A 23,417-nucleotide genomic window follows, 5' to 3' on the forward strand; every position below is an offset into this window, starting at 1 on the left:
CTCGCTCACGTAGGGTAGCCAGGACGCTAATGTAGTAATGCTGATTCACTGTTTGTCCCTCTGGTACCCAATCAATGTGCACAATCCCTTTGATGTCAAAAAAAACAATCATCATTGCCTTGAATTTCGATTTTGACATTCGTGCTTTTTTTGTCGTGGAGAACCAGGAGTTTTCCAATGCATCGAATGGCGTTTAGTTTCGGGATCGTAAGTAAAAAACCACGATTCATCGCAAGTAATAACATTTTGTAAGAAGGTGGGATCACTTTCAATGTTTTCCAGGATGTCAGAACAAATCATTCTTCGGCGTTCCTTCTGTTCAATTGTGAGACACTTTGGAACCATTTTTGAACACACTTTGTTCATGTTGAAACTTTCATGAAGAATCTGCCTAACACTTCCCTTGTCAACTCCTGTTAACTCAGACACTGCTCTGATTGTTAAACGGCGATCTTGTCGAACAAGTTTACCGATTTTTTCAATGTTTGCATCAGTTTTTGCTGACAGTGGTCTGCCAGTGCGAGTGTCATCACTGGTGTCTTCGCGGCCATCTTTAAATCGTTTAAACCACTCAAACACTTGTGTTCGCGATAAACAATCATCGCCGTACACTTGTTGTAACATTACAAACGTTTCACTTGCAGATTTTCCTAGTTTGAAACAAAATTTGATGTTAACACGCTGTTCTTTCTGTACACTCAACATTTTCCGACGCACAGACAAAACGTCAACTACTTAAAACAGACGCCACGGGCAGACTGAGTGCAGGAGGCAGATGAAACTCGAGCAGTAGGCGGAGCGAGAGTCACGTGACAGGCCACGCGACTTTCAGCCTTATTGTCCGGTTTTTTTCTAGCCACACCTCGTATTATGAGATATTTGGCCCCGTCACTATCAATGGAACACCTTGTATACATGTGGGTCCTACATTCGGTTTATACCACGTCTTGGACGTTCATTTTATAAATATGACATAGTGTATGCATCTCATCTCTGTACAAATAAATATTTTATACTTTTACACGACACATAGGTCATGTTCCTTCTTTTTACTTCTTTGTGAGGTATTGTTTCCTTCCATTCATCACCTTTTACAGTTATTTCGTCTTACAGAAAGTTATTTCAGGATTGTGCAGATAATGCATGTCCGACTGTCAAATAAATCGTGAATAGTATTTAAAGAAATTTTAATACATAGTATACTTGTATGATATATTAAGTGGAAATACGTGATGGTACATTTTAGGTATGTGACAGTAGATGTATCTGTTTTGTCTGTCAAATGATCGGTGTAAATTCATTTGTAGAGTCTTGCCTTTGTTCTCATTCTATTTAATCTGTTTCTATGTAACTTGACTGATAAGTTGATAATGCTATCTTTAATGTTTTATGCATACAGGCCTGAAGATGACGCAATGAATAGTTGAAACTGGTAGCGACAAAATAAAATAAAATCATAAGGACGGCTGTAGGTGTTTTTATTCACTTGTCTCCATAGAAAATGTCCACCAGTTACACCACGTCGATGTAATCGCAACCACACATTAACTTGTGGTGTGTCCCTTTCGTGCTCAATCGCTTCTTCTGGAGTCTCTCTTCCCCATATTCGACAGTTATGCCGGTTAACTTCGCCACAGATGTGGAAGATAGATTAACCACGGAACAGCACTGCACTGACGTACACACAGTTTTCGTCTATACAATGCAACATTTCAACAGCAAAGTAGCATTGTCTGTGGTGATCGTCAGACTTAATGTGATGCAAAAGTTGGTAAAATGGCTCTGAGCACTATGCGACTTAACTTCTGTGGTCATCAGTCGCCTAGAACTTAGAACGAATTAAACCTAACTAACCTAAGGACAACACACTCATCCATGCCCGAGGCAGTGTTCGAACCTGCGACCGTAGCGGTCGCTCGGTGCCGGACTGTAGCGCCTAGAACCGCGCGGCCACTCTGGCCGGTCAAAAGTTGGTAGTTTGTAAGCACACAAACGGAGACGTTTGTGCACAATGTTGTCCAACTTCGAACTGGGGACGGATAGTCACCTGCCAGCTTGTCTAATGGATTCATGTGGGCTTTTAGCGAATGCTTCGCATATACGTTCCACGAGCTCTTCATTCACATGCGTTTTAGGATGTTTTCCAGCATTTGAAATCAAACTTTCCGTTTCTCAAGGGTTCAGCTCACTAGAGATTTACGTATGGGAGCATCCGAGTTCCATTCTCTTACCGCATGCTTCTGAGCACGCGTTACGGATTTCAGCTCTGCTAACCAAAGCACGCTCTGCACCACACATTGTGGCGTCTACTGTTGATTGTTAGAGTACGTCGGTCTGTTGTACAGTAAACGTAAAGGCGCACGTGCGACCCAGTGCTGTTCATGAAATAGTGAGGATCATATCTAGTGGAGGGTCTCTATCGATCGTGTATCTACCCAACAACACAAAATGTCGAGTTCTTTTGTTCCAAGCATTTGTTTGTTTGTTTGTCTGTACCTGCAATCAGGCATGCCCGATTCTCTTTGGTGTAAAGCAATCTGTTCCTGAGAGCATGAACTGGGAACATTGTCTTGAGCTGTGTGAGTGTGTTGTCATGCGGAGCTTCTGTTATTGGTGACACAACTTCTTGCTAATTCTCCCCCTTATATGACAGATATCGTGCTTACGGAAAGAACAGGAAGTATTACTGATGTGTGCAAAGGCTCTTAGTCTGTGCGTGGCTTTTAAACGTTTTTGTAATTGATTACCCCTGAATCTGAGTAGTGTTGTAATTACTTCACTGGCTCCTTTTGCAATGAGTGACTTATGAACCTAGTCTATTCTTTTCGATATTGTAGCCCGTAACGCCAGTTTCGTGTACAAGGCCTAAAGCTATTTTGAGAAACTATTTTGAAAACTCTCATCCTGTTATATTTCTGAATTGTACCGAAATTCCATGTGCCTTCTTATACAGGGCTATTACAAATGATTGAAGCGATTTCATAAATTCACTATAGCTTCATTCACTGACATATGGTCACGACACACTACAGATACGTAGAAAAACTCATAAAGTTTTGTTCGGCTGAAGCCGCACTTCAGGTTTCTGCCGCCAGAGCGCTCGAGAGCGCAGTGAGACAAAATGGCGACAGGAGCCGAGAAAGCGTATGTCGTGCTTGAAATGCACTCACATCAGTCAGTCATAACAGTGCAACGACACTTCAGGACGAAGTTCAACAAAGATCCACCAACTGCTAACTCCATTCGGCGATGGTATGCGCAGTTTAAAGCTTCTGGATGCCTCTGTAAGGGGAAATCAACGGGTCGGCCTGCAGTGAGCGAAGAAACGGTTGAACGCGTGCGGGCAAGTTTCACGCGTAGCCCGCGGAAGTCGACGAATAAAGCAAGCAGGGACTTAACCCCATGCGATTTCTTTCTGTGGGGTTATGTGAAAGATTCAGTGTTTAAACCTCCTCTACCAACAAACGTGCCAGAACTGCGAGCTCGCATCAACGATGCTTTCGAACTCACTGATGGGGACATGCTGCGCTGAGTGTGGGAGGAACTTGATTATCGGCTTGATGTCTGCCGAATCACTAAAGGGGCACATATCAAACATTTGTGAATGCCTAAAAAAACTTTTTGAGTTTTTGTATGTGTGTGCAAAGCATTGTGAAAATATCTCAAATAATAAAGTTATTGTAGAGCTGTGAAATCGCTTCAATCATTTGTAATAACCCTGTATTTTCGATCTCTTGTCACTGTGTTATTTCTTAGAGAGCGTTCGCACGATAATAAAGAGCAAAAATACTTTCTCACTGTTATATTAGGTTATTGCGTTCGTTCTTGTTTTTCATTTTGTTATTCTTGTTGCTATGGGTTTATTTATCGATTGACATTTATTGTTTTTAGTCCACTGTTGTCGGCTGAGTTAACATAGTCATTTTTTTCCATTTGGAGATAGTGACTGGAGCTGTAGACACTAGAAAATGGAGTGCCAAATTAAGAGATCGAAATGTTTCCGACGTATTGTTCTGTTGGAGTTCAACAGATGGGTGACAGCAGTGGAGGAAGCCAGAAACATTTGCGCCGTGTGTGGGGATAAAGCTGTTGGACACAGTATGGCAAGAAAATGTTTTTTTCGTTTTGAGCAGGATCGTTTTGACATTAGTGACTGTCCACGTTCAGGGAGAACTTCGGAGCTTGATGAGAATCGTTTAAACACATTAATCCCTGTAACCCGCGTCAGTGTACTCCAGAACTGGCAAATGTGATCATTCTACCATCGTGTGACATTTGCATGCAGTGCGGAAGGTTCCAAAGTCGGACATATGGGTATCACGTGCACTAAGCCGAAATCACGAAAATCATATGTGTAACTCTGCTAGCTCGTCATCAATTAGCTCGCGAACAACACCGACCATTCCTATGTTGTATTGCTACTGGCGACGAGAAGTGCGGACTTTATGCTAACACAGGGAAAATAAAGCAACTGATTGAGCCCAAATACAGCAGCAAGTCCCCCCACAGAGACATGCGTGCATCCACAAAAGATATTATGCATCTGGTGGAATAGCGACGCTGTGGTATACTACGAACTGCTTTCCTGGGGTGTACCCATCGATGTTGACATTTATTGTCGCCATCTGAGACGTCTTGCAGATCCAGTTCAAGAACAACGACCAGGAAGACTGCGTGAACTGATGCTACTGCCCAATAACGCCCCCCACATTCTGCTAGACACAAGAATCGATATACAGGGGTTGGGTTGGTAAGTCATTCCGCACCCACCATATTTATCTGACCTTGCGCCCTCAGATTTTCACCTTTTCTGCTCTATATCCAACAACTTTCAACTAACTTCGTTTCCGAATGAAAATGTTCTCAGAAAATGGCTCGACAAGTTCTTCACATCAAAACCACGTGATTTCTCTAGTCGAGAAATAGAGAAGTTACTCCATCGTTGGCAAACTACTGCAAGTAGTGAAGAGGAAAATATTACTGGTGACAACAATCTCTACTGGTGTGTTTAAACTTACGGAAAACGCTGCGAATTTATGCACCAATCCAGCAGTAGGACTGTATTTGGTTCTCAGGCGTGTGTGCGATCAATTCGTTTTTGTATCTTTTGTGTGTCTTTAAATTGTTCTTATTCTATGGGTTGCCCCAGTGTAATTTTATTATGTTACTTGCTTTTTATATCCATCTTGTGGCCTATTACTTGGCTTAGGATTTTGATTAATTGTAACGATTCTTCTAGTTGCCTTGACTGAGAGGATATTAGTGTCTTACACAATATCTTTTGTTATTTAGGCACTTGTTCTTGAATTTCAAAGCATTACACTTATAAGCTTTTTTAAAGATTGAATATAAAATGGAACCTTTGTTAATTTGTTAAATAAAGGATTTAAAATTAGAGCCACTTACCGTTCAACCCAGCTCAACCAATTCCTGTTCAGTCACAGTATCGCTGTAGACAGAAAGGTTAACTGTGATCTTCCTCTTTTTTCGTTCTGGGTGCTACGTTACTGTTGCGACGTTTCATTTAGTTTTTGTGAGCTCTCATGTGTTGAAAGAGTAAGTTTTGTGGCGCTGCTTCTTGTTTTCGCCCTGTTTTACATTACTAATATCGAATTATGCTGTGGTCGCACATGAAAACGATAATCACAAGAACATACGTAGTAGCATTACCTGTCATAGTTTTCCAAAAGATTAAGAAACATGTTTCTGGTGGATTAACACTGTAGAAGAAGTAATAGCATTACCGTTCAACATGCTACTATCAGCAGGATACATTTTAAAGCGAACGATTCGTTAGGAGAGCTCCAGCCCGTATTACTGGAGTTTCCACAAGAGAGGATCTTAAAGCTGATTGCAGTGCGTACATGTCTACTCCACAGCTCACGCTGAAGAGCCTACAAAGGGTTCTTGGAACCAACTTCTGACTATTTCTCCGCAGTTCCCTTCTGTAACAGCTTGTCGGGAAAAATGAGCACTTACATCTTTCTGTATGGGCTATGACTTATCTTACTTCACTGCTATGATTACTTCCACCTATGCAGATCGGTGACAGTAAACTATTTTCACATTCAGAGCAGAACCGAGCTAAATGGCGCAATGGTTACCACACTGGACTCGGATTCAGGAGGACAACGGTTCAAACTCGCCTCCGACCATCCTGATTTAGGTTTTCCGTGATTTCCCCAAATCGCTTCAGACAAACGTCGGGATGGTGCCTTTGAAAGGGCACGGATGACTTCCTTCCCCGTCCTTCCCCAAACCGATGGGACCGATGACCTCGCTGTTTGGTCCCCTCACCCCAAACCAACCAACGAAACACGAACAATCGATTTTTTTTTTTTTTTTTTTTTTTTTTTTTGTACGACACAGGGTTTGGAGCAATTTTCTCTTAATATAACATGTGTAACTTTCGAATATTAAGTTCGTCTGGTAAATCATGAATACTACAATGTAATATGAGGCCTCTCAGTAACTGTACATGTTGATGCACTTTAGATATGGTTTCTCCTTTAATTTTGTTTCGTCTACTGTTTTCCTGTGGTGTCCATATGCTTTCCCCTGTAACAGCCAATGCATTTTTAAGAGTAATATGTCTGTTGGTGATGCCACGCAATGCCAAGAAGCCAAGAATACAACTGACGTTTCGTATTTGTCCATCTCCATTAATAAGCACATTATAGATATATCAAAAACCGTGACCTGCAGCGTCACCTGAACTTTTTATCTTCTTCGTATCCCAGGATTTACACTGAGGAGGCCAGTAAGGAGAATTTTGTGTATCATAGGAACCATGGACCTTGCCGTTGGTGGGGAGGCTTGCGTGCCTCAGCGATACAGATGGCCGTACCGTAGGTGCAACCGCAACGGAGGGGTATCTGTTGAGAGGCCAGACAAACGTGTGGTTCCTGAAGAGGGACAGCAGCCTTTTCAGTAGTTGCAGGGGCAACAGCCTGGATGATTGACTGATCTGGCCTTGCAACACTAACCAAAATGGCCTTGCTGAGCTGGTACTGCGAACGGCTGAAAACAAGGGGAAACTACAGCCGAAATTTTTCCCGAGGGCATGCAGCTTTACTGTATGATTACATGATGATGGCGTCCTCTTGGGTAAAATATTCCGGAGGTAAAATAGTCCCCCATTCGGATCTCCGGACGGGGACTACTCAAGAGGATGTCGTTATCAGGAGAAAGAAAGCTGGCGTTCTACGGATCGGAGCGTGGAATGTCAGATCCCTTAATCGGGCAGGTAGGTTAGAAAATTTAAAAAGGGAAATGGATAGGTTGAAGTTAGATATAGTGGGAATTAGTGAAGTTCGGTGGCAGGAGGAACAAGACTTCTGGTCAGGTGACTAAAGGGTTATAAACACAAAATCAAATAGGGGTAATGCAGGAGTGGGTTTAATAATGAATAAAAAAATAGGAGTGCGGGTAAGCTACTACCAACAGCATAGTGAACGCATTATTGTGGCCAAGATAGACACGAAGCCCATGTCTACTACAGTAGTACAAGTTTATATGCAAACTAGCTCTGCAGATGATGAAGAAATTGATGAAATGTATGATGAGATAAAAGAAATTATTCAGGTAGTGAAGGGAGACGAAAATTTAATAGTCATGGCTCACTGGAATTCGAGAGTAGGAAAAGGGAGAGAAGGAAACATAGTGGGTGAATATGGATTGGGGTAGAGAAATGAAAGAGGAAGCCGTCTGGAAGAATTTTGCACAGAGCATAACTTAATCATAGCTAACACTTGGTTCAAGAATCATAAAAGAAGGTTGTATACATGGAAGAATCCTGGAGGTACTAGAATGCATCAGATAGATTATATAATGGTAAGAAAGAGATTTAGGAACCAGGTTTTAAATTGTAAGACATTTCCAGGGGCAGATGTGGACTCTGACCACTATCTATTGGTTATGAACTGTAGATTAAAACTGAAGAAACTGCAAAAAGGTGGGAATTTAAGGAGATGGGACCTGGATAGACTGACTAAACCAGAGGTTGTACAGAGTTTCAGGGAGAGCATAAGGGAACAATTGACAGGAATGGGGAAAAGAAATACAGTGGAAGAAGAGTGGGTAGCTTCGAAGGATGAAATAGTGAAGGCAGCAGAGGATCAAGTAGGTAAAAAGACGAGGGCTAGTAGAAATCCTTGGGTAACAGAAGAAATATTGAATTTAATTGATGAAAGGAGGAAATATAAAAACGCAGTAAATGTAGCAGGCAAAAGGGAATACAAAAGTCTCAAAATTGAGATCGAGAGGAAGTGCAAAATGGCTAAGCAGGGATGGCTAGAGGACAAATGTAAGGATGTAGAGACTTATCTCACTAGGGGTAAGATAGATACTGCCTACAGGAAAATTAAAGAGACCTTTGGAGAAAAGAGAGCCACTTGTATGAATATCAAGAGCTCAGATGGAAACCCAGTTCTAAGCAGAGAAGGGAAAGCAGAAAGGTGGAAGGAGTATATAGAGGGTCTATACAAGGGCGATGTACTTGAGGACAATATCATTGAAATGGAAGAGGATGTAGATGACGATGAAATGGGAGCTACGATACTGCGTGAAGAGTTTGACAAAGCACTGAAAGACCTGAGTCGAAACAAGGCCCCGGGAGTAGACAACATTCCATTGGAACTACTGACAGCCTTGGGAGAGCCAGTCCTGACAAGACTCTATCATCTGGTGAGCAAGATGTATGAGACAGGCGAAATACCCTTAGACTTCAAGAAGAATATAATAATTCAAATTCCAAAGAAAGCAGGTGTTGACAGATGTGAAAATTACCGAACTATCAGTTTAATAAGTCACAGCTGTAAAATATTAACGCGAATTCTTTACCGACGAATGGAAAAACTGGTAGAAGCCGAACTCGGGGAAGATCAGTTTGGATTCTGCAGAAATGTTGGAACACGTGAGGCAATACTCACCCTACGACTTATGTTAGAAAATAGATTAAGGAAAGGTAAACCTACATTTCTTGCATTTGTGGACTTAGAGAAAGCTTTTGACAATGTTGACTGGAATACTCTCTTTCATATTCTAAAGGTGGCAGGGGTAAAATACAGGGAGCGAAAGGCTATTTACAATTTGTACAGAAACCAAATGGCAGTTATAAGAGTCGAGGGGCATGAAAGGGAAGCAGCGATTGGGAAGGGAGTGAGACAGGGTTGTAGACTGTCCCCGATGTTATTCAATCTGTATATTGAGCAAGCAGTAAAGGAAACAAAAGAAAAATTCGGAGTAGGTATTAAAGTCCATGGAGAAGAAATAAAAACGTTGAGGTTCGCCGATGACATTGTAATTCTGTCAGAGACAGCAAAGGACTTGGAAGAGCAGTTGAACGGAATGGACAGTGTCTTGAAAGGAGGATATAAGATGAACATCAACAAAAGCAAAACGAGGATAATGGAATGTAGCCGAATTAAGTCGGGTGATGCTGAGGGAATTAGATTAGGAAATGAGATACTTAAAGTAGTAAAGGAGTTTTGCTATTTGGGGAGCAAAATAACTGATGATGGTCGAAGTAGAGAGGACATAAAATGTAGACTGGCAATGGCAAGGAAAGTGTTTCTGCAGAAGAGAGATTTGTTAACATCGAGTATATATTGAAGTGTCAGGATGTCGTTTCTGAAAGTATTTGTATGTAGTGTAGCCATGAATGGAAGTGAAACATGGATGATAAATAGTTTGGACAAGAAGAGAATAGAAGCTTTTGAAATGTGGTGCTACAGAAGAATGCTGAAGATTAGATGGATAGTTCACATAACTAATGAGGAGGTACTGAATAGGATTGGGGAGAAGAGGAGTTTGTGGCACAACTTGACAAGATGAAGTAGCCGGTTGGTAGGACATGTTCTGAGGCATCAAGGGATCACAAATTTAGCATTGGAGGGCATCGAGGAGGGTAAAAATCGTAGAGGGAGACCAAGAGATGAATACACTAAGCAAATTCAGAAGGATGTAGGTTGCGGTAAGTACTGGGAGATGAGGAAGCTTGCACAGGATAGAGTAACATGGAGAGCTGCATCAAACCAGTCTCAGGACTGAAGACAACAACAACAACAGGATGCCACATGACTGAATTACTTTATTAATTTATTCCTTTCTATAAATGAAACATTCTGGAAACACCTCAATCGTGAACACTTACAATCGTCACCTGTAACGTGGCTCATGGCCATTAATCTTAAGAATTACAAACACGCCTCCAATTGGTTCTCTTCGTTGTACTTATATTTTGGACAGAACTGGAACGCTCATCTTCATTCTCGGACATTTCTTATGGCTTCATTTCATTTTATGTAGGTCTTTGTTTTATTAACAATCAATGCAACAGTCCGAATTTCGTTTACAGTTAGTGACAGGCAAGTACCATGGAAACTGCCTACTGCTGACCTTTATTGAAATGCTAATTGACGGAACACGCTTTCAAAAAATGACTATCTTTTTTTGCTCTCAGTCGTCACACACTGACAGACATTTCAGGGGTAAGATTCAAAGCGAGAAGATGTGTAAACTACAATGAAATCGACGTACTGACAGTCTAATAAAACAAGAACGCAGTTCTGCATGGAGATATACCTCCAAGCAGTTCTGTTCCTTCAACATTTCGAGAATTTTTCGCTTTGTCGACATCAATAAGTAGTGGTAGCATACCTTCCTTAAAGAATGACATTTTCACTCTGTAGTGTCGGTAGCTGGACCGACACTGTGGAGTTGACTGCTGCAAAAGAAAGCTAGTGACTAACGCTGTGGCCGATAGTGCACGCACAGCAATAAGCAGCCGGGCGTGAAGTCTGGAACATGAGAACTTATGAATGAATAAGAAGAAAAGTATGTAGATGCTTTTTACTTAACTTTTATTTATCCTTGGAATACATCTCTCTTGAATACTCGTAAGCTATAGGCACTGATACAAATGGCTCCTTGTTAGTTCGTAGCCATTAACTTAGCTGATGGCTATTATGTCTCTCGGCTAATGAGAGAGAAAGGCTTCGTACAACTGGGCGATAGCTAGGTTCGCGTACAACTGGCCGGTAGCTGGGTTCTCGTACAACTGGGGCCGAGTCCACTCTCGTATCACGAGACCTGCCTAGGTGGTGGCGCTAGGTCTGCGATCACAGTGGCGACACGCGGGTCCGACATGTACTACATGGACCGCGGCCGATTTAAGCTACCACCTAGCAAGTGTGGTGTCTGGCGGTGACACCACATTCCTCCCCCGCAAATCGGCGAACGGTCGTGAGATAAGGCTTCCGCCCGCCGTGGGGAGGACCACATGTTGACGTATGCGATGAGGTGGGGAGCCTAACAACAGGCGAGGCTGTGCCACCCGCACCCGGCCATCCGGTCCGAGGGGAGCTAGGAAACGCCTGCAAAACTAGTCCAGGGTGCACGTCAACATGCGGTGTATGCGCCCGTAAAGAAACATGAGGGGCCGAATTGTCGACCTCCATTGCGTCGGGGTAGCCGACGCGCGATGACGTCATGTGGTCCGGAGCGGTCGGGAGTTCCATGGCGGAGGACAGGTGGTCACGGGAAGCGACCGGCGGCGCGTGACCCTGGAAGGCGCCTGGCGGCTGCAACGAAGCGTCGAATGCGGGCGGCGCCGGCGGCGGCGGCTGCTGCTGCGGCGGCGGCGGCGGCGCGTCGCCATCGGGCAAAATGGAAGGCATCGTCGGTAACACCTGGGGATGAGGCGAGCCAGTAGATGGGTCCCCAGGGCGCTGACCGGACGGCACCGTCGCTGAAAGCAGACGGGGAGCGGCAGAACCCGAGCGACGACAGAGGCGCAGCTGATTGAGATGCCGACGCACCTCACCAGAGGCCCCCAAAACCAAATACATCGCGCGGCCGAGGCAGCGAAGAATGCGCCCTGCGAGCCAACGCCGTGAACCTCGATAGTTGCGATAAAATACAACGTCGCCTTGAGCAAAAGCAGGAGTCTGCCGCTGCACAGGAACCTGATGCGGCGGATGCAGCAAAGACATCAAGGTGCGATGAGGACGACCGTGGAGCAACTCAGCCGGCGAGCGACCATCTCGGGGCTGAGAGCGATACGAAGACAAAAAGAGCAACAATGCGTCCTCCCGAGAATGCGACTCTTTCAACTTTAACATCTGTGACTTGAAAGTCCGGACCAATCGTTCAGCGGCACCGTTTGACTGAGGCGAAAACGGCGCGGATGTCAGATGTTGAATACCATTGGCCTGGCAGAATGACTGAAATTCTGCGGACATGAATTGTGGGCCATTGTCGGAAACAATATTCTGCGGAAGACCTTCAATGCAAAAGATAGCAGACAACGCTTGGATGGTGGCGGAGGACGTCGTGGAAGACATCCGGACAACAAAAGGAAAATTACTGAAGGCGTCGACCAGAACCAACCATCGAGCATTCCAGAATGGACCAGCAAAATCAATGTGCAAGCGTTGCCAAGGGGAAGTGGCTTTTGGCCACGCAAAGACTTTCCGCGGCGGTGCGGACTGTTGTTCGGCACACGCCGGGCACGAAGAACACATATTCGTAATCGCAGCATCGATTCCGAACCAAGTACAGTGCTGACGAGCAAGTTGTTTCGTTCGCACTATACCCCAATGTCCTTGGTGAATAAGCCGTAAAACAGAGGACTGTAACGAACGTGGGACCACGACTCTGGACTGATCATTATCAGAACGCAACAACAAAACACCACGTCGAACAAAAAGTCTCTCCTTGTGAGCAAAAAATCGGCGAACCAACGGATCCTCGATCCGAGACTTTGACAAAGGCCATTGCGTAGCAACAAAACGTAAAACAGTAGCAAGGACAGGGTCAGCAGCTGTGGCTGTAGCGACACGACGAAAATCAATCGGAAACGATTCGACCACTTCATCGGTTTCCGAATCAATGAACATGCAAGCAAGTGCGGAAGAATCGAATGCGTTATCCTCAGCAACAGGCAAACGGGACAACGCATCGGCGTTTCCGTGCTTAGCAGTGGACCGATACAAGATATCGTAGCGGTACTGCGAGAGGAAAATAGACCAGCGAATGAATTTCTGCGCTGTACGTGGAGGTACAGGCTTGGTCGGATGAAAAAGCGATGTCAAAGGTTTGTGGTCTGTGATGATGGTAAAGTGACGACCATACAAGAAATCATGGAACTTAGTAACACCAAACACGAGAGCCAAAGCTTCTTTCTCTATCTGTGAATAATTTCTTTGCGCAGACGAGAGCAATTTGGACGCAAAGGCAATAGGGCGATCATGTGAGCCAACTTTGTGCGCAAGCACAGCACCGATCCCGAAATCTGATGCATCTACCATCAACAAAAGGGGTTTCTGGGGATCGAATGGCGTAAGGCAAGTATTAGAAAGCAACGCCGATTGCAACTGGCGAAAGGCGCGTTCGCATTCCGTCGTCCAGAGAAACGGAACACCTGTACGGCGTAAGCGATGAAGCGGAGCTGAAATGGAAGAGGCAGTGCGCACATTCACTCACACCTTGTGATTCTACAGTGTTCAATGTTCTTGCGACCTCCTGACGCAATGCGTGGGGAACATTGCGCGCTCTGAAAAATTTCGGTTGCGCGTTGACCTTCAGTTCTAAATGTGCTTCATAGTGTTTAGCGCAACCTAAGCCCGGTGCAAAAATGTCTGCAAATTCGTCACACAGCCGAGAAACACTGTCTGTAGGCACAGTCTGATGCACTGATAGGACCTGATTTACAATAGACATGTTAAACAACTTAAATAAATCTAGACCAAACAAATTCACAGCAGAAGAAGAACGAAGAACGTAAAATGACACAAGTTTTGTTTGTCCCTTGTATGTTGCAAGAAGGCTGCACTGTCCTAACACAGGAATTTTCTGTCCGGAATATGTAGTGAGCTTAACATTTGCGGCACGCAACGGAGGTGCGCCCAGTTGTTTGTACGTGTCGTGATTGAGCAATGAAACTGCAGCTCCGGTATCGAGCTGGAATGGTATCACTTTGCCTTCAAAGTCTAAGTCCACAAAAAGTTTATTGTTCTGCTGACAAGAGCGACTGTTTTGTGCAATTGGAACAGACACTGGTACAGAATCACTTGCTAATTGACGTGATTTCCGGCGACGTCGACGCACAGTTTTTGTGGGACGATCACAGTTACTGTCAGAGAAAGTGTCACTGGACGAAGTGGAATTAACGACATGAACGTCCATAGGCGAAGGTCCACGAGCCTGTGTGTCCTTGGTTCGATTCCGGCGCGAAGCAAAGGGCCTGGAATGATTGTGATTGTCTGATCTGAGCTTTTTCTGGCAAACACTTTGAACATGTCCTTTCTTATTGCAGAAAAAGCAAATAGCTTGGCGTGACGGGCAATGTTCACGCGAATGTCTAGTAGCACACCGCGGGCATGATTTCACTGTATGTGTGTGCTGGCGCGGCACACCTGGCTTAGCACGCGGCGGTCGCTGTGCGTCCGTGCGCACGGCCCGGTTACCGGGCCGCGGAGCGCGTCCAGCGGGCCGGTTAATGTTACACACGGCTGGCGAAGTTTCAAAAGATTCCTGAGCACAGTCAAGTGTGTCCTGTCTATCCAATATGTCTATCACTTGTTGAAGGGAGGGATTAACTAGTTTCAAAATTTGCTCCCGTATGCGAACATCAGAAACGTTCTGTGCAATTGCATCACGCACCATTGTATCTGAATAAGAAAGACCACAGTCACATTCAAAGGCACAGTCCCTAGTAAGTCCTTGCAATGTTGCTACCCACTCCCTATTAGTTTGACCGGCCGTACGTTTTGTACGAAAAAACGTATACCGTTTTGCAACCACATTAACTGTTTCTTTGAAATAGGCATCTAATGCAGCCAAAATTTCCTCGTATGACAAAGTTGCTACGTCGCGGCGGGGAAACAATTTCACTATCACACGGTATGTGGACACACCGACACAAGAAAGCAAAAACGGCTGCCGCTCATTACCTTGAATTCTGTAGGCAGCAAGGTGGAATGCGAACTGACGAGACCACTCTTGCCAGGTCTCGTGGTTCGGGTCGTAGTGCCTAAAAGGCGGTGCAACGGCCGGTTGTGGCTGCGGTAGCGGTGAAGCGGCTGCGGCCGCATCGGTGTGCAGCGCACGTTGACCCTGGACGAGCTGTCCAAGGGCATCCAGTAACGCCTGCGTCTGCTGATTCTGCAAGCGATAAAATTCGGACAGTACATCTGGAGAATGTGGCGAAGCCATGACACAATTAAAGAGAAACAATCAGAACACTTGAAACGTCATCAATGGTACAAACAAAGTAATACAAACTCTTTATCTCGTCGCCATAATTGTAGTGTCGGTAGCTGGACCGACACTGTGGAGTTGACTGCTGCAAAAGAAAGCTAGTGACTAACGCTGTGGCCGATAGTGCACGCACAGCAATAAGCAGCCGGGCGTGAAGTCTGGAACATGAGAACTTATGAATGAATAAGAAGAAAAGTATGTAGATGCTTTTTACTTAACTTTTATTTATCCTTGGAATACATCTCTCTTGAATACTCGTAAGCTATAGGCACTGATACAAATGGCTCCTTGTTAGTTCGTAGCCATTAACTTAGCTGATGGCTATTATGTCTCTCGGCTAATGAGAGAGAAAGGCTTCGTACAACTGGGCGATAGCTAGGTTCGCGTACAACTGGCCGGTAGCTGGGTTCTCGTACAACTGGGGCCGAGTCCACTCTCGTATCACGAGACCTGCCTAGGTGGTGGCGCTAGGTCTGCGATCACAGTGGCGACACGCGGGTCCGACATGTACTACATGGACCGCGGCCGATTTAAGCTACCACCTAGCAAGTGTGGTGTCTGGCGGTGACACCACACACTCTGCAGCGGATTGTGCGCTGTTATGAAACTTCCTGGCAGAATAAAACTGTGTCCCGGACCGAGACTCGAACTAGGGACCTTTGCCTTTCGCGTGCAAGTGCTTCACCAACTGAGCTATCCAAGCACGACTCACAGCCCGTCCTCACAGCTTTACTTCCGCCAGTACCTCGTCTCCTACCTTCCAAACTTTACAGAAGCTCTCCTGCGAAACTTGCAGAACTAGCACTCCTGGAAGAAGGGATATGGCGGAGACATGACTTTGCCACAGCCTATGGGATCTTTCCAGAATGAAATTTTCACTCTGCACCGGAGAGTGCACTGATATGAAACTTCCTAGTATATTGAAACTGTGTGCCGGACCGAGACTCGAACTGAGGACCTTTGCCTTTCGCGGTCAAGTGCTCTACCAACGGAGATTTCGCTTCATTTAGCTATCGAAACAAATACGGTAAAATCTGTACGCCGGTGGTGTATGTAACATATACCGTGTATATACGAGGGCTATCCACAAAGTACATTACGTTTTGGAATTAAAAATAAATAAAGTATTGGAATTTTTTTTATTATATACAGATGAAAGCCACACTTACATACTACTTTTATACATAGTTGCCATTTAAATTAAGGCACTTATCGTAGCGATGGACGAGCTTGGAAATTCCTTCGTCGTAAAATTCGGTCGCCTGCGCCTTCAACCACGTGGTTACCTCTTCTTGAAGCTGTGCGTCGTCATCAAAACGCTGCATAGCCAAGCACTTCTTCATTGCTGGGAATAAGTGGAAGTCGCTTGGTGCCAGGTCGGGACTGTACGGCGGATGAGGAAACAACTCCCACTTAAAAGATTCGATAACTTCACGAGTGGCATTTGCCGTGTGGTCCCGGGCGTTGTCGTGAATCAGCAAGATCTTTGAGCCCTACTTTCCCCTGCGCTTGTTTTGTATTGCTCTTCTGAGGTTGCGCAGAGTTTGGCAATACCTTTGAGAGTTTATTGTAATGCCTCTTTCCAGGAAATCCACAAAAATCACACCTTTTCTGTCCCAAAAGAGGTAACCACGTGGTTGAAGGCGCAGGCGGCCGAATTTTACGACGAAGGAATTTCCAAGCTCGTCCATCGCTACGACAAGTGCCTTAAATTAAATGGTAACTATGTAGAAAAGTAGTATTTAAGTGTGGCTTTCATCTGTATATAATAAAAAATTTTCCCAATACTTTATTTATTTTTAATTCCAAAACGTAATGTACTTTGTGGATAGCCCTCGTATTTGGTCACCTAATTTGGTCTCCGCAATGGAATTCTCACACCTGCAAATGATTAATGACCCTGCTATTGACAGACTGCTCCTAAGGATTTCCATAAAACGAAGTATGGTGTTGTGGTTTTTCTTCTCTTCAATTTTTCTGTGTCGGCCGAACAAGACACAACCAGGGCAAAAGCACCACAGGCGCAAAGATGCGATCTGGTGGCAGTGCCGTAGAGACTCGCCAGTTGCGCGAGTTCCAACACTGCCACGGGCAGGGCTGATGATGAAGATATCAACTTCGCCTCGTCAAAATGCCGGCCGAGTACTATCCGCCAATGACCGGACGGCAACGAAGAGAAGCCTTCTCGGACCATGGAAGAGCAGCTCTCGCCCACTTGGTTATAGATCATCGTCGAGGGCTGATTTAGATATTGAAAGTCGTTTAGTGAAGTCTTAGAACTGAACAGACAGTTGTTATAAATTGCATTTGTTATACTGTGAAGTTTACCTACGTTTATTAGCACTTAGCCATTGTGGGCCTTTTTGTGCTATATTACATGCAGTGTTGCAGATTTCATTATTCCACAAGTCAAAAAGAAATGTAACCTTTTTAACTCATTTGTGTGAATTTGTTACTAATTTGTTGGAGTGTTGCAGAGCCTTCGTTCTCCTATCCTGTTACCTGACCCTGGGGCATAGCTGTGCTGTAGTGGCAGTGAGAAATTGTCTTAACGGTGTACTGCACCAGAAGCCGTTTCACGAACTCACAAACTCTGCCTACTGTAACAACAGTGGCAACTAGACCTCCACAGCAGTAGCGACGAGGCCTTTACTAAACTGGCGACGAGGCTTAATAAAAAGAAATTTAGCACATCAAACTAATCATCCCTATTGGGATGTTACTCGAATGAATCGACTTCATATCATAAATCATTTGTTCTAAAAAAGACATTTAGAATTCGAAAAATTGTATTAATATGAAGTACACCCTGTCGGTTACTACTCTGCATGTAATTTCGAGATTGAAAGAACATGTGTTTGACTTTCTTTAGATTGTGCCCTTCGTTATTAAACGGACATGAAGCTGGCTGATTCGCGGTGAGGAACTGGAGAGTTGCACCCTGACTGTCACTTTCAGGAGGAACTCAGCACATTTACAATGAAACTTTCCTTATACGCCAAACTGGAGTCCGCTTTTCACCTATTGAAGTACGAAAAGCAGTTGGTCTGCACCGATGATCTGATCGTGGGAGCGATAGCCGCTATGCAGATGATGTCTGTGGCGCACCTGCACAGTGGTCGCAATATGCTGTCCGCAAACTCCTAGAGCTGAAATTACCTAATTAGAAAGATAGAATACGGGCCAAGATTTCTGGTTACTCACTAGCCAGGAAAAGAAATTCGACTCACGTATTCTTCCTAACCAAGAATTTCACTGTGCCTTAGACTTCACAGAAAGATAAAGGATCGTCACTCTAATAAACAGAATAACAATTCTGTTCACAGAGGAACGACTTCATGCGCACTTTTTCTTGCAAGCAACACTTCTCATAATCTAACCGCTAGGTCCTCCACTGTGGCTTGCTTTCTTTCTTTCTTGCGCTGCATTGAGCGCAGGGTTAAATACGGATTTGGCATGGTTATTTTTTTAAGGGGTGGCCGGATGCCCTTCCTGCCGCCACCCCATACCCCCCGGGACGGAATTAGTGTACCCCAACTGTTTGCATCTAGTGTAAATCGTGAAACAGTGGGAAAGTATTTCAAATGTCTGCGAGTCGTGTAACTGAGGTGGGACGTGCGGACCAGCCCGGTATTCACCTAGTAGGATGTGGAAAACCGCCTAGAAACCACATCCAGGCTGGCCGGCACACCGGCCGTCGTCGGGTGGATTCGATCCGGGGCTGGCGCGCCTACCCGAGTCCAGGAAGCAGCGCGTTAGCGCTCTAGGCTATCCTGGCGGATTAGGTCCTCCACTGTGGCTCTCGTCAGCGAATTCTCTGGGTCAGTCCCCAGAGGCAAGTGTTTTCAGTCGATCCCTACAGCGCAATACTTCTTCACGCCGTACCCCGCTCCCTCTTGGACACGTGCCATCTATAATGTGCTCGGGCGACAAATCCCACCAGTCGTTACAAAAACGTTACCTCCCACTACATGGATCATGCATCTGCCAACCAATCACCTGATGCTCATACTCCTTTCAGAAGATTTTCTGGAAGTTTCCATTGCCCCTCCTACATCATCAGCATTCCCCTAATCAAACACCCATCTCTGATTTTTGGTGGGATGCACGCCCAAGTCCTTCCCATGAGAAGATTCTTTGGACGTCAGCTCGGGACCATAGTTTGTGACCCACACTTTCCTTTGCACTAAAAGGACATCTTTTCACCTTATTCTATGACCAATGCCTTTTCTCTGAGTATGCTATTCTGATATTTTTCCGTTCCCTTATAGTGCTACCTCTGCACCCACTGTTCTAAGGCCTCCAGGAATGTAAACTGTCGCCTCCTCACTCTCTTCTCTCTCAGAGCTGTAAATGTCTACCCCTGCAGAACACAACAACTGGTTTCTGAGGAACATGTGGTTTGTGCCACCTTCCTGTCAGTGCTCAGCTCTAATTAATTCCCATACACATGGTGCTAGCCAGTATAATCCGATTTCACATCGTAAACAGTGATCTAATATAAATATAAATATAAATAAAATCGGAAAGAATGTTATGCATTGGCAAGAGAGCCAACCCACTATGAGAGGAAGCCGAAAGGCACGCGTTTTAGCTCACGCAGGCTGGCGTGAGGTCTGGAACAGGTCAAGGAAATTAGACTAGCAAAAAAAGGACGTAGCTGTGGAATACTCAACTTTAATCCATAAATGGTGAACATCGCTCTTGACGGTACATGTTTTACAGCATCAATAGTAACTGGTAATGGCGCCTTGCTAGGTCGTAGCAAATGACGTAGCTGAAGGCTATGCTAACTATCGTCTCGGCAAATGAGAGCGTATTTTGTCAGTGAACCATCGCTAGCGAAGTCGGCTGTACAACTGGGACGAGTACTAGGAAGTCTCTCTAGACCTGCCGTGTGGCGGCGCTCGGTCTGCAATCACTGATAGTGGCGACACGCGGGTCCGACGTATACTAACGGACCGCGGCCGATTTAAAGGCTACCACCTAGCAAGTGTGGTGTCTGGCGGTGACAGCACAAAGAATATACAGAATATTAAATGTATGGTGGAAAAATATTGCAGTCTTACACTAGCGACGCCTTATCAACTAATTTTCTGTTATGATCATACAACATTTGTGATGTTACTTGATCTAGCAGAAAATTGTCTTCACAGAACATATCGTACGTGCTCTTGAGAGCAGGCCAAGTTCATGTTGTGCCAGTCTCTGTAATACCTTTTGATTGGCAAATGCTTTCTTTACTCATTAACCACTGGACGTTTGTTACGCTCAAGCTGGCAAAACTAGCAGTTGAACCTAGTTAGTTAGTTAGTTAGTAGGTTGCGTGTTCCATTGATCAATCGCACAATATGGTAGCCGTTATGATGTGGAACGTGTTTAGTGCAAAAGAAATGAGCATATATATATTACAATACAGCGTTAAAGATTAATATTTCTATTATTTATACCATTACCTTAAATGGCACAAAGTGTATATAGTATATTTATAGATTTATTTATTCCTATTCAAGAATTCATCTATGGTGTAGGAGTTGTCAAGGAGATATGATTTCAATTTATTTTTGAAGCTATTACTGCTGTCTGTCAGACACCTTATTTCATCTGGTAATTTGTGAAAAATTTTTATAGCAGCATATTTTACCCCTTTCTGTGCCAAAGATAGGTTGAGAAAACGATAGTGTAAGTCTTTCTTTTTACTGGTATTATAATCATGAACATCACTGTTGTTTTTAAACTGGTTCGTGTTGTTGAGAACAAATTTCATTAGTGAGCAGAATTATTGTGAGGCTGTTGTAAGAATTCCCAATCTTTTAAAAAGATGCCTACAAGATGTGCGACTATGAACCCCACACATTATTCTAAACGCTTTCTTTTAGTCTAAATGTTGAGTTACCCCAAAATATTATTCCGTATGACATTAGAGAGTGAATGTATACAAAATATGTTACTTTACTTATTTCTGTATCCTCAAAATTGTCGATTATTCTGATCGAAAAAGTTGCTGAACCTAGTCGCTTTAGGAGATTCAAAATATGAATTTTCCAATTAACATTCTCATCTATATGTACACCCAAAAACTTAGTATGCTCTACCCTGTCTACTGACTTCTGTTGGTGTGTTATATTTATTGAAGGAACTGTACTACGGTTCTGTGTCGCAAAAAATGCAACGCAATAGCAAAATGACCAGTGAAAAAAAAAATTACCAACAGGTTGGTATCAACTTTAACATAGTCTCTATACTGTCTGTTGTCGCAGTGGCAGCCTTCGTATCTATGTGTGCGCTGATGCAACTCGCCCTCAGGACCTAACACATTCATTCGTCACCAAATGTTCGTATGGCATCACTTCTAAATACTGAACTACGACAAATGGTCGATTATCGCCGTCCAACAAGATATTAATAAGAAGTCAAGCATGACCATTGTGCGACAATGTCAATTTAAACAACTTAAACTATTATTGAATTCAGGTAACATTTACTCTGATAGAAGATACTGGTGATCTGCATTTATCTTTAAATTACATCTTGAAAATTGTTCAGTAGGACTGTAATTAGAGCCAAATATCTTATTTTATAGATCGGGATGTGCACTTATCAGCTAAAATAGAACATATCGATACAATAGGGCAAATACTTACGAGGGTTAAAAGACAAATCATTCTGACAAAGTAAAACACAGAAGAAACCATGGAACCACATACAAAACGTGGTTAGTGAGCCATGGCAGCTCGCTGAGAATCGGTCCCGCACCGAAAGGAGACACTTTCGTAGCTGTATGGTTTCGGTATTTTTGAAGAAGTCTATAAATATTGTTATGTCTAAAATAATTAGTGTCGATATAATAAAGACTCATATTGTTAAGGTGATAATTATACTTTCGTCGCTGCCGTACAAGGGAGGTATGTGGCTCACGAGAGGCGGGTTAGGCTGTGTCGGTGGACTAGAGCTAGGGCCTGACGAGAGAGTTGTGAAGGCCCGTCTGCGGTGACCGGCTCAGCGGCTGCCGTCTGCGCTTCTCTGGTCCTGGCACTGCATTGCTGTCGTCAACATCCTTCAACTGGACCCGTCTTACGTCTAACATCCTATTTACTTCGGCATTTCCTCTTGGTGTCTCGGGTCGAACTTGAAAGGAATAAACGTTTTTATTTTGGAAGCTGAGGTATTAAAATTAAAGCAATAACAACCCTCTGTCGCAAAAATTAAGTCTTTTGACATAGGTTTCGGCAACTACTAAGAGTGCCTTCATCAGAAGTAAAGCATTCAAACTGGCATGTCACATATAAACTAAATATCAAGAGATAAAGCCTTAGTCACAAAATTTTAAAACAGAAAACATAGAAGGGTAGCCACTAAGGACTGCTCACACATGTCGACCTGCGGTAGCTGAAAACCGAAGGCTGAGCAGCTTTAATTTAATCCTTACAGCGATTTGCCTGCATAAGGAATTGATGTGTATTTTAGTATGTTTTCGTGTTGTCCACGAAGACCGCTATGTCTAATATGTACCCTACGTCACCGTGCGGTTGTGCCGGTTGATGTCCAGCGTATGTTACTTACCTGTCTGCTTGCTGGCGATAGAGACGCAAACTGTATGTTAGTAGAGCTTTTCACTTCTCTTGATTTCTAAATTATCAGTGAAGGACGCTCCTCAGGGCCCCGAGTTGTTTCTAGTATTCCATTTAATATTGTTATTGTAACAGAATATTTTTATTGCAATAGAATATTTTTATTGTAATACAATACCCTTTATATTTATTAACACTGGTTAGAGGGGCCTGTTGCCTTATAACTGTTAGTCGGCACTTCCTACCAAGGTGACTAAACTGGAGGCGCCTTGTATTTCGGCAGATAATTTACGACACTGTCAGTATTAATTGTAAATATTAAACACAAAGATTTGCTTAACATTATCATAGTTAGGCTGTGGTTTAGTGCCTCGTATTTCCGCTCTGTGCACGTTATGCGACGTTCTGGTATTTGTATCTTAATCAACAAGATTCTCTGTATCTCAGGTGCGCCTATCTTATGAATAAAGAACCCTGTTAATACATGTGTGCAGTTGTGTTATAGAAAGAGGATACCAGCCACCAAACAACATCCTCTCCTCGATTCCCATGGTACAAGACTCTACAGTGACAATGACGACACAA

This window comes from Schistocerca americana, chromosome 6 (assembly GCF_021461395.2).
Source record: "Schistocerca americana isolate TAMUIC-IGC-003095 chromosome 6, iqSchAmer2.1, whole genome shotgun sequence".
NCBI lineage: Eukaryota > Metazoa > Arthropoda > Insecta > Orthoptera > Acrididae > Schistocerca > Schistocerca americana.